Source organism: Delphinus delphis, chromosome 9, assembly GCF_949987515.2.
Source record: "Delphinus delphis chromosome 9, mDelDel1.2, whole genome shotgun sequence".
NCBI classification, from domain to species: domain Eukaryota; kingdom Metazoa; phylum Chordata; class Mammalia; order Artiodactyla; family Delphinidae; genus Delphinus; species Delphinus delphis.
This window is the reverse complement of record NC_082691.1, coordinates 31334007-31350152: the sequence shown is the minus strand read 5'-3', so window position 1 is coordinate 31350152 and position 16146 is coordinate 31334007. Positions and strand designations below refer to the sequence as shown.

The following is a 16146-nucleotide window of genomic DNA, read 5'->3' as shown; positions in this document are numbered from 1 at the left end:
GATATCTTTGGTATTATTTTTGTTGCTTATGGTAAAAACTAAAATATACCAGCTATTATTTTTGTTGTGGAAAATAAAAGGTTAGAAAATAGAGATTTGTTGACATGCATAGGTCAAACCCAAGAGAATGTAAACTTTCTTACATGCCAGTTTTACATACCCCAAACTGGCCTGTAAGCAAGCTACATGGATTAGTAGAGCAATCATTTACCTTACAATGGCTATAGTGACCCACTTCTGGGTACATATTACTTCATCCTTAACAAGAGGAACGAAGTGTGTTGATACGTTCCCATTTGATACAGGGACTCCCTATTGGGCAGAGTTTTATTCTAAGTTTCTCAAAGGATTAGCTCTTTCTAATGTTCAGCTTACCATGTCTGCTTTTAGCATAGACAGGAATATCTGGTCCAATCTGCTGTGGTCAAAATGGCAGGGTTGGTTGTGTTTGATGTACACAGTATAAGTCACAGCAGAGATAGCAAGGGAATTGCATTCCTCCCAAGAGCACAATGGGAATGGCAAATAGGATCTTGGCATGGACCATCTTGACAGGTATTTTCACTTGTAATTCTTGGCTGGGCTTGGCTGAGTGGCTTTGCTGTAAGGTCTGTCTCTAGGTTGAAGGGACAGTGGCTACAGAGGAAGCTCTTTTCATGGCTATGGGAAAGGTACAAGAGAAGAAGCAGAGGGACTTCCCTGGTGGTCCAGTGGTTAAGACACTGTGCTCCCAACGCAGGGGGCCCGTATTCAATCCCTAGTCAGGGAAGTAGATGCTGCCTGCCGCAACTAAGAGCCTGCATGCCACGACTGAAAACATCCCGCATGCCACAACTAAAGATCCCACACATGGCAACGAAGATCCCACACGCCACAACTAAGACCTGGCACAGCCAAATACATAAATAAATAATAAAAAAGAAACCACTTATTAAAAAAAAAAAAGAAAGCAAGCAGAAGTATGCAAGGCATACAGAGACCTAGGCTTAGAACTAGCATCCTATCACTTCTGCCCCCTTTGTTGGCCAAAGCAAGTTACATGGGGTGGGGAAAGGTAGTCGGTCTCTGTGATGCCATTAAAGCAATCAATTTACCCCCAAAATTAACAAAACAAATGAAGGCTCTACATGAAGAAAATTACAAATTTTCAATATAAAATCAAGGTCTGAACAAATTGAGAGGCATAGCATGTTCTTGGATGAGAAGATTTAATTATAAAAAACTATTCTCAAATCAATTTATACATTTCATACAATTCCAATTAGAATACCAACTTGGATTTGTTTTGTGGAACTGGACACAGCAACTGGGAAGTTCATTTGGAAGAAAAAAAATCTTAAAAATGTCGAGAAATGTATCTAAAAGAATAGTGAGGGAGACTGCAGATATCAGAACATAGTATAAAGCCATTACAACCCAAATAATATGAAGCCGGCATAGTAGACAAATTGTTCATTCAGACATAGAGCAGGAAACATTAAAATTTAGCATATGACAGGAGTATTTTAATTCAGGGAGAAAAGATTTATTTAATAATTGGTGCTGGCACAACTGGTCATCCATCTATAAGAAATGAAATTGGATTCCTATGTTTCACATATACAAAAGTAAATTCCAGTTAAAAGACTTAACTATAAAAATTAAATTGTTAAGAACTTTAGAAAAAAATCTAAGAGACAACATTTACAGGCTATGGGGAGAGAAAGACCCTACTACTACTACTATTACTACTATTCTACTACTACTACTACTACTACTACTACTACTACTACTACTACTACTACTGCTGCTACTACTACTAAATAAGCCTAGCATCTATTTTTTTAAAATTTACAATAAAAATTTTTTCTAGCTTCTATTTTAAAAATTGATATATCTGAGCATATAAGTACTAAATTTTTTTAATGCAAAATTAACTATAAGCAATGCCTGCAGGCAATTTGGAACAAATATTTGCAAAACAGATGATGGATTTAGCAAGGGTTAATAACTATAACATACAGAGAGGTCTTAAAATTTGACAAAGAAGACAAACAGAAAAATAAACAAGGGATATGAATATGCAATTCACAAGAGCAAATCCAAACAGCCAATAAATATATTAGAAGATGCTCTAATGTGCTAGCAGTGATAAAAATGCAAACTAACATTGATACATTGCCTTACATCTCCCAGACTAGCAAGTACTAAAAAAAAAAAAAAATCTAAACAGGGATAACAGCTATTGCAAGCAGAGATAAAAAACCAAGGGTACACTCATCACGCTAGTAGAAGTGAATTTTCATAGTCCACCTCTTTGGTACCCCAATGTCACATTTTTCTTCCCATTTAAATAACCCTCTCACTCTCTTTAAAGTCCAAGGTCTCTGGGTGATGTTCATTCCTTTCCATGTGGTCTCCTCGTGTTTCCCCAGTGTCAAATGATGTAAAAACTTAAATACAATTTAAGTTGTATGTATGTTGTAATTTATTAATTTCAACACAGACATATGCAGTAATTAAACATTAGGAAAAATTGCAAAATAAGCTTCCATTTGAAAAGGGACAGAGTAAAAACATCCACCTGTCACTGGTCCACAGCAAACATTCAAACCCTGATGGGCAGGAGTGGCAAGGGCTCTGTGGTGTCAAGGAAGTTGCTGCCAGTCTAGCAGACCTTGTTTCTGTTTTCTGGGAAATCCCTCTGTCCTTCCATTCATGCCTCTGTTTCTCCCTGAGATGGGAGTAAGGGATCCTCCTTGTCCATCATATTTCATGAGAAGGAGTGAGGTCAACTACCTAGTTGTTTTTTGTTTGTTTGTTTGTTTGTTTTTGTGTTACGCAGGCTTATCACTGTTGTGGCCTCTCACGTTGCGGAGCACAGGCTCCGGACGCGCAGGCTCAGCGGCCATGGCTCACGGGCCCAGCCGCTCCACAGCATGTGGGATCTTCCCGGACCAGGGCACGAACCCGTGTTCCCTGCACCGGTAGGCAGGCTCTCAACCACTGCGCCACCAGGGAAGCCCAACACTTCTTTATTAGAGCTTGCTATGCCTGGAATTGCACTAGTTGAGGCAGATATGTTAACTTGCTGGTTCTCAAGCTTGGGTATGTATCAGAATCACCTGGAAACTTTCAATAAAATGCAGATGTTCAGGTCTTATCCTATTTCAGTGAGCCTCTGTATCTTGTACTAACTTTCTGGGTTGGTCCAGTATGTACCTAACTTTGAATTCTTCCTGCATTAACTCATTATATCTAAGGTTGCTATCATTTCTCTCTTTACAGAAACCCAAGCTAGGATTCAGAGAAGTTAAGTAATTGGTTTGAGTTGGCTGGAAGAGAGGGAGAACTTAAAAGGTAAGTTTTGCCTGAATTGGTGGGGAGTTTAGAAGCTTGAAGATCTTAGTTGATATTAATATGGCATTACTCTTGCTCACAGTCTGAAGAAGATTGATGACATTATAGACAGGTATGCTTAGAAAAAAGTATTGCACATTAACAAAAGAAACAAGAAAACATTCTCAGCATCTGTTTGCCACCTTACATTATTAACCCATTTTTTTCATTAAGCATTTCAAGTATTATTTGCGCATAGTTAAAACAATGGAGAAAAGTTTCTCCCTCAATATTAGATGTTTCTAATGCATCCTAAGGACTGGCATGGGGAGTGTTTATGCACTTTTTAAGACTTACATTTTATAATGTATGTCATTTTGGGTCATTTCCCTCATCACCCAATCCCAGTTTTATTAGTTTTCCACTGCATATAGAATAAAATGTAAGCTCCTTTACATGAGCTAAAACACTCTTCTTGATCTGGCGCTGCCTGCTTCTTCCACTATTTCTGCCATTTCCTTTAACCGTATTTCACCTCACTGGCTTTGTGCTGTCTGAGGGTCTTGCATCAGATGGCTCTTCTGCCTGAAAGACTCTCCCCCGATCTTGTCTGGCATTCAGGTGTTACCTTAGATGATCCTACGCAGTTTGTCCGTTAGTCTGTTTTATTTTCTTATAAGTGTTGATCACTATCTGAAAGTATCTTATTTATGTACTTGCTTACTGTCTTTCTCCTCCATTCACAAATAAGCTGTATAAGAATAAGGACTTTGTCTTGTTCCTCAATGTTTCCACAATATCTTGAAAAAAAAAAAAAACAGTGCCTGGCATATAACAGGGCATAATACATATTTGTTGAACGAAAGAATATGCCTTTCATACAGAGGAACAGACACACACACACACACACACACACTCTCTCTCTAAGAAATTTACAACAATGGGATCATGTTATCATTAAAAAAATTAATTCTGTGTCTTGGAGATTTTCCCAGAAAAACACACACAGATCTACCTAGTTCTTTTTTTACGGTTTAAAGATCTCCAGGATATAAAATTTAGTTAAAAATAAAAAAGCAAAGGGCATAATGTAATACTATTTTGTGGATGTACTGTGATTCGTTTATTTAGACCCCCATTGATGGATATTTAGGTTGATTCCAGGAGTTTGCCGTTTCAGAAATACAGAAATGAATATAATCACACTAGTGTCTTGGAGTACTTTTATCTCTCAATTTAAAAATTTTAATATTTCAGTTGCATACATAAGCAATATTTTATCAGAATCACCATATTATGTGACTGTTATTGCTGGCGGGAGGGAGATATTACTAATTAAAATTAATATCTAAGGATTTTCAAAGATTGATAGGATAATTAGGGAGAAAACTTCTTATTTATTTTAGCTCCAGATTTACTGTGTTATTATTATATGTGAGATGCCAATTTTTAAATGAATTTCCTGGAAAAGAAAAAAATATTTTCCTTATTGCTCTGACTTTTGAAATAAAATCAAGAATTGGTTAATTTCTCAAGTGTAAAATTCAGCAGTGCCCATGCTTGCTGACCCATGAGGAATTTGAAAAGGCTGGCTAATGCATTATTGATTGTACTTTTTCTATTAGTTCTAGAAAGTGGGCAGTCCTTGGGGTGGGGTGAAGGGTTCAGGGCCTAGGTGGATCATGCTGTGTGTCTCCTTCTCTGCTCCACCAGTCTTGTTAATCTAGTGATATCAGGTCACAAGGAACACTGCGCTTCTGTAGATCGAGTGTATGTGAGACTCGGGTCCGGTTAGCGCGCAGAACCAACTCCTGCCTCATCCCATGGATGCTTCCTTGAATTACAATTCATCTTTCACAAGAGGAGATGACAAGGTGGAGGACAGCTGGCCCACGGGCATTTATCTGATCCACGATAGCCTAGATCGGTGTTTCCCAGAGGGTTATGTTTGTACCTCTTTGGACCTCTGGACACATTCTAATTTATCAGTCTTTATTTTAAAAGCATTCATGGAAGCCTAAGCAGGGCCTCCCACCTGTTGTTCCCAACCCCAAACTATATCTTGACATGTCGCTACCCTCTGGGAAGCCACAAGTTACCGTAGCGAGAAGCAATAACCAGTTCTCTAAGACCTGGAAGGACCTGCCTTTCCTTGTTGGCAATTCCAGGTTTATTTACACACCCAACCCCAAGAAGAAAGAAGGCCAAAGAGCATCTGTGTGTGCCTTATGCTTTTAAATGCTTGACGAATGCTTATACTTTTAAGGGTGGCCAAATGAGTACTTTGAGCCTTACCAATCTGGTTTAGCAATTCCTCCTTCCTTGGGGAGAAGATAGGGGTTGGCATAAGGTGGTTGGAGTGGCAGATATATCTCCTCTTCTATATCTGGATTAAGTTTAAAAAGAGATTTTTTTTCCAAGTGGAAATGCTAGAACTCATTTAAGGAACAGAAGTTTGAAGATAGGGAATATTTTGAACCCACCTTAATCTGTGTACCTCACCCTTTTGTCTTTCTGAATTGCTTTAATGTAATATATATATATATATATGTAACACATATATAATGTACATATATTACATTAAATACATATGTATCTAATATTCATATATACCTTTTTCTTTCTTTTTCTTTAAGTAGATCTTGAGAAGTCCACATATAGATCTAAGTATATAACATGCTTGGTTATATGATGTCAGGAGTATTCTGATCTATCTTGGGCCTTTTTCCAGTGCTAATGGCTAAGGTTCCATGAACTGCCAGAACACCTCTGAAAGAAGATGAAGTCACTGGCTGAGACTCCCTTGCTCCCCACCCAGGCCAATATTTCAGAATTGTAGATGAAAATCACAGTGTAAGATTTTTTCTCACCCATTTTCTTATATCATGGTGTTTACTATGGGAGGTTTTAATGGTAATTAGTGTAGTATTGAACTTTGAGGATATAATGAAATGTGGACAGGTTTTTAACCTATGTATGAACCTTTGCAGGAATGTTTGCCTTTGAGCCAGGCTTGAGCATCTCATTATTTATTCCCATGATGCCAGTTGACTGAACTGCATAATAGTTCCAAAGATTCTGTCTGCCAGACTCTTGTCTATTTTCATAGTGTATTCAGAAGACTCTGAAAGGACCTGATACTTAGGAAGAAAGGGCTGGTTCAGTTAGTGGAGACTAGAGGCATTTGTTCATTTTCTGTTTGGGAAAATTGCCATTATTTCACCAAGATGTTGTAATAAAAAAAGCTACTTACTCATTAAATGATAATGTAGTGTTTTCCCTTCAAAATGGGAAGACTGAATATAATTTTTTCTAAAGAACCCATTATTAATGTTAATGATTTATAGGTCGCTTATTACTTTGCTTACCGCTGATGGGGCAGTGGTGAGGTCTGAAAGTCCAAAACTTTACCCCCATAATTATAGATATATTCCTTCCAATAATAACGGAAAAATTGTCTATAAACATAATTCTATAAGTTTGTAAATGTAATTTTATAGGTAGTTGAATCATAATTAGGGCTCTGATGAATTATTCTATTTTGTGTGTTTCCATTTTATTTTATCAAGTTTTTTTTTTTAAAGCTAGGTACATTTTTACTCTATTATTGAGTATATTTCACCTTAGAAAGGGATAGTCACAGCTCTTTTATCCTAGAAGGAAGGGAGTAAAGAGGTGAAAATTACAGGAAACAAGAGTAGACTGAGTTTTATGACCCTCCTTGTAACAAGGAGAACCTAGAGCATATAGTACAAGGATGGAGCTACTCTTCCACGAAAGAGGCTATTTCTTGAGTCTGGTTTCAGATATCCCATCAGAAATAATGTCATGAGCATACATGAGCACAGTACATAGTGAATATATATCTTCTCTACAGGAATAAAATTTTACATCAAAGACATATTTTCGTGCTTAATTTTTGGTTCTATGCTCTATTTCAAAGCTCTGAAATGACTTTAAAATTATTTTTGACTAAAAGATTTAAAAGACAAATCGTGCATCTCTTGAAGGTTAGAGTCAAAGAGTACGCCAGGCCCTGGGAAATCACTGCAGACAGTGGTAAAATAATTTCAGATCTACATCACAGCGTTCTTATGCTTTGACTAAAACTACATTGAGAGATGGTGGCATAATGGGAGGGGAGAGCAGGTATTGTAAAACTCGTCAAGGAGGCATCGATAATGGGACGGAAGGTTACTTTAAGAGGGAATATTTCATTCTCCTAACCTGAACATTCCAGAATAATGCTTTCTAGAGAATTTGCAAACAATTTATGAAGAATGACAACATTAAGGTGTCAATGGTGACAAAGCTTAATACAAATCAGCATGGTAAAGGTAGTTGAGTAAATATGGAATATCCTTTAATACACAAAACAAAATTCCATGAGGGTTACCATGTCTAATTTTATGTTGTCATGAAAGGATGACAATAAAAAAACAAATAACAAGGAGATAGGCCCATTTACTATTCTTTCTTAATTTTGTTGCTGTTCCTTCCTGCAAATCCCCTAAAAAAGTGAATGATACCACAGCATGGCTTGAGATGTCTCAAGCTTTGCATTTCTTTCTCTCATTCCTCTTTTTCCCTTGGGCCAACATTATTTAATATTCTAGTTGTTTACCCCTTGAGTTAATTATCATGGGTTACAGAGACCAAGTTGTCCTATCTGTTGCATATCATTAAGTGGCTTCATTGAAACGTTAAGTTAGGGCTTCCCTGGTGGCACAGTGGTTAAGAATCCGCCTGCCAATGCACGGAACACAGGTTCGAGCCCTGTTCCAGGAAGATCCCACATGCTGCAGAGCAACTAAGCCCATGCGCCACAACTACTGAGCCTGTGCTCTAGAGCCTGTGAGCCACAGCTACTGAGCCCAGCACCACAGCTACTGAAGCCTGCGCGCCTAGAGCCCGTGCTCCGCGGTGTGAAGCCACCTCAATGAGAAGCCCATCGGCACAACTAGAGACAGGCCGCGTGCAGCAACAAAGACCCAACGCAGCCAAAATTAAATAAGATAAATAAATTAAAAACAAACAAAATGTTAAATTATATTAGGTGAAAAACATTTGTCCGTTCTGCTCATTTATCTACCATCCTTGCTAACTCTCTTTATGAAAAACCATTTGTGCAAAGATCTTGATGAGGGAAGAGGAGAAAGTCTTATAGATTATAGATTTTGTAGAAACACAGTTGATCAACTCCACCATTGTTGGCTCAGAGTGAACCCCTTGGTACTCAAATGGAGTTTGAGTGAGATTATGGCCAGAGCTTCACTGCCTTGACCTTCATGGAAACTATGATCACACTGGCCAGGGAACATATACTAGTTTCCTATTAAGATCGTGTTTGTTAAGCATCTGTTAGAAAGTTACTGACTCAGCAGGAGTGCCTCTACAAAAGGGCTCCAAATTTATACTCTGTGTAATTGGGCGGTCAGCGCGTGGTCAGTCTCTGTGAGCGGCAGAAAAGGGTGGAAGTGAGGTTTGTTTGGAGGGTTATCTTCTGTGTCTGACCCTGGTCGGACTGGCTTTACTCTCTCTCTTTTTTTTTTTTTTTTTAACTCTCTTTTGATAGAGCTCTAGAATTGGGTTGGAAATCTATATCCATCATGCAGTAGAGTTTCTTGTTTCAGGGCTCTGATGTCAGAGAGATCTGGATATAAATCCTGGGTCCGCTGCTTACTAGCGGTGTGAACTCTAGGCGTCAGTTTCCATATTTGTATTACTTTTTAGACTTTTCGTAAGGATTACGTCATGTCTGTAAAAGCACTCAATTAAGGCTGGTCACTGTTACTTTACTGACGTAAGGCAAAAGTAAAAATGCAAATCACGATGCTTCCATTTTTTCTTAAAGACTGGATATGAGCTATAGGGAGTGGAGGATGAGTGTGTGACTGGAGATAGCATTGGGGTACCCCTAGGATTTCCCATAGCTCCCGGGGTTCATGCTGCTCACTGGCTTTTCAACTCTTCTTTGCTTCCTTCTGTTCCAGAGCCTGAGTTGTAAGAGTCAGGAATAATGGACTGGTGAGTAGGCAATACAGAGGCACGTACAAATCCTCCAGCCTACGAGACATTTGCTTCTCAACAGACATAGATTTCATAGTCCAAATAGTCATAGCATTTTGTAGTCAAAAGGAAGCCAGAGGCTGTAAATCGATCCTGCTCATTGCTGAGTGCAGAGCAGAGATTCTGGGGTTAACTGTGTTGAGGCTTCTAAAGGATACCAGACTAAAGCAGATAGACAATTTAGTAAACATGGTGTTATAGGCTGGATTGTGTCCCCCCGCCCCCAGATTCATATGTTGAAGTCCTAAATCCCAGTACCTCAGAATGTGACTTTATTTGGAAATAGGGTGATTGCAGATGTAACTGATTAAAATAAGATGAGGTCATATTGAAGTAGGGTGGGCCCCTAATCCTATATGGCCAGTGTCCTTAAAAAAAGGGAAAATGTGGGGCTTCCCTGGTGGCGCAGTGGTTGAGAATCCACCTGCCGATGCAGGGGACACGGGTTCGTGCCCCGGTCCGGGAAGATCCCACGTGCCGCGGAGCGGCTGGGCCCGTGAGCCATGGCCGCTGAGCCTGCGCGTCTGGAGCCTGTGCTCCACAACGGGAGAGGCCACAGCAGTAAGAGGCCCGCATACCGCAAAAAAAAAAAAAAAAGGAAAATGTGGAGGCAGACATGGGCACAGGGAGAACACCATGAAGTCCTGAAAGCAGGTATTGGGGTCATGCAGCTATAAACCAAAGAGCACCAGAGATTCCAGCAAACCACAGGAAGCTAGGAGAGAGACATGGAACAGAGTCAGTAGTACAGCCCTCAGAAGGAACCAAGCCTGCCCACACCTTGATCTTGGACTTACAGCCTCCAGAACTGTGATACAATAAATTTCATTTCAGCCAGCCAGTTTGTGGTACTTTGTTTTGACAGCACTAGTAAAATAATACACACAGGTAAAATTATTTCCATTTCTCTGAAACAGGGCTGGGACTAGGGTGAAGCAAATGAAGCACCTGCCTCAGGCACATTTAAGGGGCACTAAAAATACCCTTCAATAATGAATATGCATAACATCTTCATAACATCTTTAATGCAAAAAATCAATGCCAAACAGAACATCAAAACTTTAAATAAGGACGGGGAACAGTGGTAGCTTCGTCTTGAGCATATCAGAGCCTGGGGCAAAAGGAATGAAAAATTAATAATAAGATCATATCTTTATTTAAACTTTCGATATTTTGTTCATCGTGGATTTTTTGGATACTTTTGATGTTCTGAAATATTGCATAAAATATTATGTATCTTGATCTCTTAGGTTTTTGGCACCCCTTAAATTTTACATCTCACTTGCCTCACCCTAGTCCTTGCCCTGCCTCAAAACCATCCACTGAGGATAGGACTGTACTTGCAACACAGAGTAGGCTGAAACCTGTGTGATTCCCACATTCATCATTTTGTTTTTGGCCAGAGAAACGAAGAGTGCTTGCCAGATAGTTCCGCCTGTCTTTCATGTCATCTCGAACACAAAGATTAACATGAAATTCAATTTCTCAACTCCAGAGTGATTCCCTTGCTGTCACCCTTTCTTCAGTTCCACTTTATTCTCACATTAATTGTGGGCAGAACTTCAGTACCATTATTAATTCTGCTGTCTTTCTTGTCACCCATATCCAGTTGTTAAGTCAGGCTAATTCTTTCCCTATCTCCTAAGTAAAAAGGGCCTTATTGTGCTTTTGCAAAATAAATATTAAAGAATTCATTGAGATAGAAGATTTCATATATTTTAATGGGTATAGAGAAGAGAGTAAAAGATTATCAGTAATTTCACCATCCAGAGATACCTTTTCTCAATATTGTAATGTACATTCTTCCAGACACTATACATTTGTGCTTGCAAATATGTTTTCAAAAATGGGATTATACTATATATGTTTTTTGGTAGTCTTCTTAACTTGTGAATTGCCTTGTGAATTGTGTACGTCTTTTCAGGTTCATAAATCCATGTGTAGAAAATAATTTTTAATGGTTTCATGGCATCCAAATAAGTGGATGTACCTTCATGTATTTAACCAATATCCTGTTATAGAACATTAGCTTATATGTACTTTTTATTACTATATACAACACCATGATGAATATCTCTATACATGTACTCTTAACTGATGATTTCTTTAGGCTAAGTTATTAGAAGTAAAGTTATTGGGCCAAAAATTTACAGATTTTATTATTTTATTCCTATTGCTAAATTAACAAAATTTTGCTTTTACCATTGGCTTATTGAAGTGCCTCTTTCTCCTAGGTCTCATTTGATGTTTTGAATATTTCACTTATTTTATGAATTTCCTATTCATGTACTTTATATATTCTCTCTTTTGGGTTGTTCATCTCTTTCAGAGTGGTTTTTTAAACACTTTTATTAAGGATATTGTGTGGATATTAAGTCCTAGTAATGTTATATACATATTGCTAATATTTTTCCAAGTTCACCAGTTGTCTTTTAACTTATGCTGTGTTTTACCCAACCAGAAATGTTGTTTTATGTAATCAAAAATGTCAATATTTTCCTTTATTTCTTACTTTGGAATCATACTCAGAAAATCCTTCTCCACCTCAGGACTATAAAAGAGTTTACCTAAATTTTCTTTTAGTACAGTCATAGTTTCATTTTTACAAGTACATTTTTAATACATTTAAAATCCATGTAAATGTTCTGATGATTCTTCCCGTCACTTTCTTTCTAATCTTCCTGCTACTGACCTCTTTTGGGCCCTGTATGATTGTAGCCATCTCCTATTTCTTGTCTTTTTAAAAAATATGTATTATTCTTATGATCCTTTGGAAAAAAACATTCCAGAGACTGTCCATTGTTAGGAGAAAAAAAAAAAACAACCCCTCAGCGCCCTCCAGCCAATTCTATTTTTCTAATCTTGGTACTCAATCTTACCTCTCTACATGAGCTTTCTACTCAAGATGGGCTGAAATAATCCTTGTCTCCCAAATACATCTCCTTGCCTTGTATGCAGTTCTCTCCTCATGAAACGCCCTGCCCACACCCAAACCATTCTTTTTTTTTTAATAAGTGAATTTTTATTTTTTTATTTTTGGTTGTGCAGGGTCTTAGTTGCGGAAGGCTGGCTCCTTAGTTGCGGCTCTCGGGCTCCTTAGCTGTGGCATGCGAACTCTTAGTTCCCCAACCAGGGATCGAACCCACATCCCCTGCATTGGAAGGCAGATTCTTAACCACTGCACCACCAGGGAAGTCCCCCAAACCGTTCTTTAAGGCACCTCTAGGAAGTTGTTTCTGGGCACACTGTTCACAGAACCCCTTGCCTGTTTGTGAAACTCCTATATCGCTTATATGTTTGGGTCCTAGTTGTATGCTGGCTTGCTTTGTTATTTAACATTTTACTTGTGTGTTTTAAAGTCATAGATTTAAGGGTTTCAGAGTTGGGAGAGTCTCAAAATCTGTCATCCAATGTGTTATCTGACATCAAAACCCTTCTACAATATTCTTGCTAAATAGTCAATAAATTTCTATTTGATTACCTCCAATAATGGGGAACTCACTATATCACATGACTGAGCATGCCATTCCCAGTTACATCTTAATGATTAGGAAAATCTTTTCTTATTAAAAGCCCTCAAATCTGCCTTCTTGTGTCTTTTGCTCTTGGAGGGAGTTATGGAAAGAACAGTAAATGTAGGGTCTGGAAAAACTAGTTTTGAATTTTGACTCCACTCGCTAATTGTTTTGTGATCTTGGGCAGAATGCTCTACTTCTGTTGGGCTTCAGTTTCCTCACTTGTAAAAGACGGCTGATACCTACTTCATATTGTGGTAAGAATAGCATTAACTGAGAATTAAAGTAATTAAATGAGGACATATATGGAAGTCTCTGGCATAGATCTTAGCACTGAGTGTTTGATAAATATTTATTGAATTAGAATTTGATTTATCTTCCAGAGCCCTGCAGACAAAATCAGATCCTATAGGCTGATGTTATATATACTTTATGTAAGTCTTTTCTTCTCCATCTAATGTTTCCAAGTACTTGAGTTATTTTCTGATATCGTGATTTCTTAGGTCATAATGTCCACCCTCCCCACTCTCCTGGTCACTCTCTTCTCAACATACTGCAGTTTTTCTGCATACCCCTTAAAGGATGGGATTCTGAACTCTGGCAGGCACCCCCAAAGTCACCCAGTCAGCATCCTATCATTCTATATATCAATTACAGTAGCTCTCGAACCTGGATACATATTAGAATCACCTGGAGAGTTTAAAAAAATACTGATGCCTCCCCAGCGCTTCTGTTTTAAAAGATCTTGAGTGACAACTGAGCACTGACACGCTTTAACAGCTGGTCGGGTGATTCTAATGTGCACAGGTCTATAAATTCCTTGAGAACAGATTTGCCATCTCTATTTGACATGCCTGGAGACAGAAATGTTTCAGAACCAGATTCCCCCACCCCCACCTTTTGAAAAGGTAAAATGGTGCATAAATCATTAATATGAAATAGGCTTTGTGGGTCTGGATCTTTCCCTTGCAGTCAAATACATAAATATTTTGACAATGACATACCTAAACATTCAAGTTGAGTGGAAACTGTAAAGGCCATAAATAGCCTTGTGTTAGCTGAGATCTAGTTTTGCAGCCAAATGAATTTTGGCACAAAATTTCAGAAGAAAATTGCAGTTTTGAGAACTTCCAAATTGTAGATAAGGGATTGTGGGTCAGTCTTTGGTGGTATCTTTTTACCATTTAGCCTGGTGTGCTGCCCAAACCTGTGAGTTTAACACATATTCGGTGAATGAATGAATGAGACAGACTTTTCTATGTGTTAACTCTAGAGGTATTAGTATATTTCCTAAAGTCAATTTTCCTCCAACAAAGAGTGCCTTTGGACCTTAAAACTTAAAATAATCTAATTTGAAAGTCACTGAAGGAGAATAAGAATCAGTTTGTTTTGTTTTTTGTCATCTCAGGATTTTTATACCAGAAATGTATTCATATCAAATGACTGAAGACAGATGGAGAGCTTTTCTTATATGGGATTGAAGTAAGTGAACCAGTAAATGTTTTTTGCCTATTATGTGCAAAGCATTATAACATATTCTGTAACAATTGAGAAACGGGTTAGAGCACAGCTGGAAAAATCTAAGTTGCAGTGAGAATCACAATGAAGGAATCTGAAGAATATTTTGACTTTGAATAACCGACATTGTAAGTCTAATGTTTAATCAACATTAAACAAGGTAGAATGGCAGGAGTTTACACATATAAACAGAATTAAACTGTAAGAATCAGCAAGCATCAATCAATTAACCAATCAGTCTCCAGTTCTCTTTGCTTTCAAAGTAGAAAGTCTCTGAAGAAATGAGATCTGTGTAGACATTTAGTGCAGACTGGGGTGCTCTCAGCCATTTAAGAGGAGACATTGGAGTGGCATTAAGATGGTGGTCTTTACTGAGTGGTTTTTACCAGGAGGAATCTATTTCCTAACTTAGACATTGTATTAATCAGGGTTCTCCAGTGAAACAGAACCAACGGGATGCATATATATTCTGATTATGTGTGTACAGAGATTTATTATAAGAATTTGGCTCACGCGGTTATGGAGGCTGGCAAGTTCAAAAATCTGCAGTGTAGGCTGGTGCACCCAAGACCCAGGAGAGCCAATGATGCAGATGAAGTCCAAACTCAGTCTGCTGGAGGATTCCCTTTTCCTTGGGAGGCGAGTGTTTTTGTTCTGTTCACGTCTTCAACTGATTGGATAAGGCCTGTCCACATTATGGAGGACAATCTGCTTTACTCAAAGTTCACCAATTTAAATATGAATCACATTCAAAAATACTCTTCAAGGTGATACATAAAATTAACCATCACAGATATTAATGCAGAACAACCTCTCCTCATCTCAATATTTAAGTTTAATTGGTTACAGTTAGATTTGACTATAGTTAGATTTTTTTTTCAGAGTCCCAAATGCATATTGCTTTATTTCATAGATTGGTTTCTTTTTTTTTTTTTACATCTGCATGTGTCTACCAAGCTCCCAGGAGATGCCAGTGCTGCTGGTCTGAGGACCATACTTTGAGGACTCAGGGGCACTATTTCCTGCCTTCAGAGGGAAACAGTGTATAGCAGAGACAAAGGAATCTTTTCCTGAGTTCTGAGTTTCAAAAGTTTAGGTCTTTGGGGGAAAAGGGAAGAACTTAGGAAAAAATGTAAAGATTGGAGAGAAGTCATGATACCATTGGACTGGATTGCAAAGAAAATCAGTGTCCCTAAGAAGAACCGTTCTCCCTCCTACCCTCCCCCCACCCCCTGGTTGGGAGAAGCAGAACTCCAAGAGAAATGTGGGAAATCTGTGGGGAGTTATAAGATTCATTCATGCCAGGTAGGTGGGAATTTATAAAGGAAATTAATTAGCCTTACATCTTACACATGTAAGATGTGTTTCATAAGTTTTTTTTTTTAAACTATGTTAATGATTTGTTCCGTGCTTACTCTGTTCTAGGTAGGGGCCAGCCAACAGTTTTATGTTCTGTTCTAGGTAGGGGCCAGCCAACAGTTTTATGTACCCCATGAGCCATGGGGTAGCTACTTCTATTATCCACATTTTCAGCAGAGGTTCAGTGAGGTAAGGGGTGTCCTGCCTATCCCATGGTTAATAAGTAGAGGACCCAGGATTTCCGATGAGATTTTTGTGGGGATTAAATGAATTGATATTTGTATCTGTGAGCCAACTGTGCCTGGCCCATAGTAAATATTATATAAATGTTAGCAATTATTGTTACGATTCCTTGATTTTAGATTTT

The 16146-nt window shown here is 38.3% G+C and overlaps 1 long non-coding RNA gene across 1 annotated transcript in view; it reads left to right on the top strand.

The window, feature by feature from the left end:
• LOC132430969 (uncharacterized) overlaps positions 1–15236 on the top strand; it is a 68190-nt gene extending 52954 nt beyond the window's left edge. Inside the window, exons 2-4 of the long non-coding RNA XR_009520596.1 lie at positions 3268–3339; positions 14311–14384; positions 14908–15236. This is a non-coding gene — a long non-coding RNA (uncharacterized lncRNA). The remainder of the gene's footprint in view (positions 1–3267; positions 3340–14310; positions 14385–14907) is intronic.
• Positions 15237–16146: the final 910 nt, after the last annotated feature.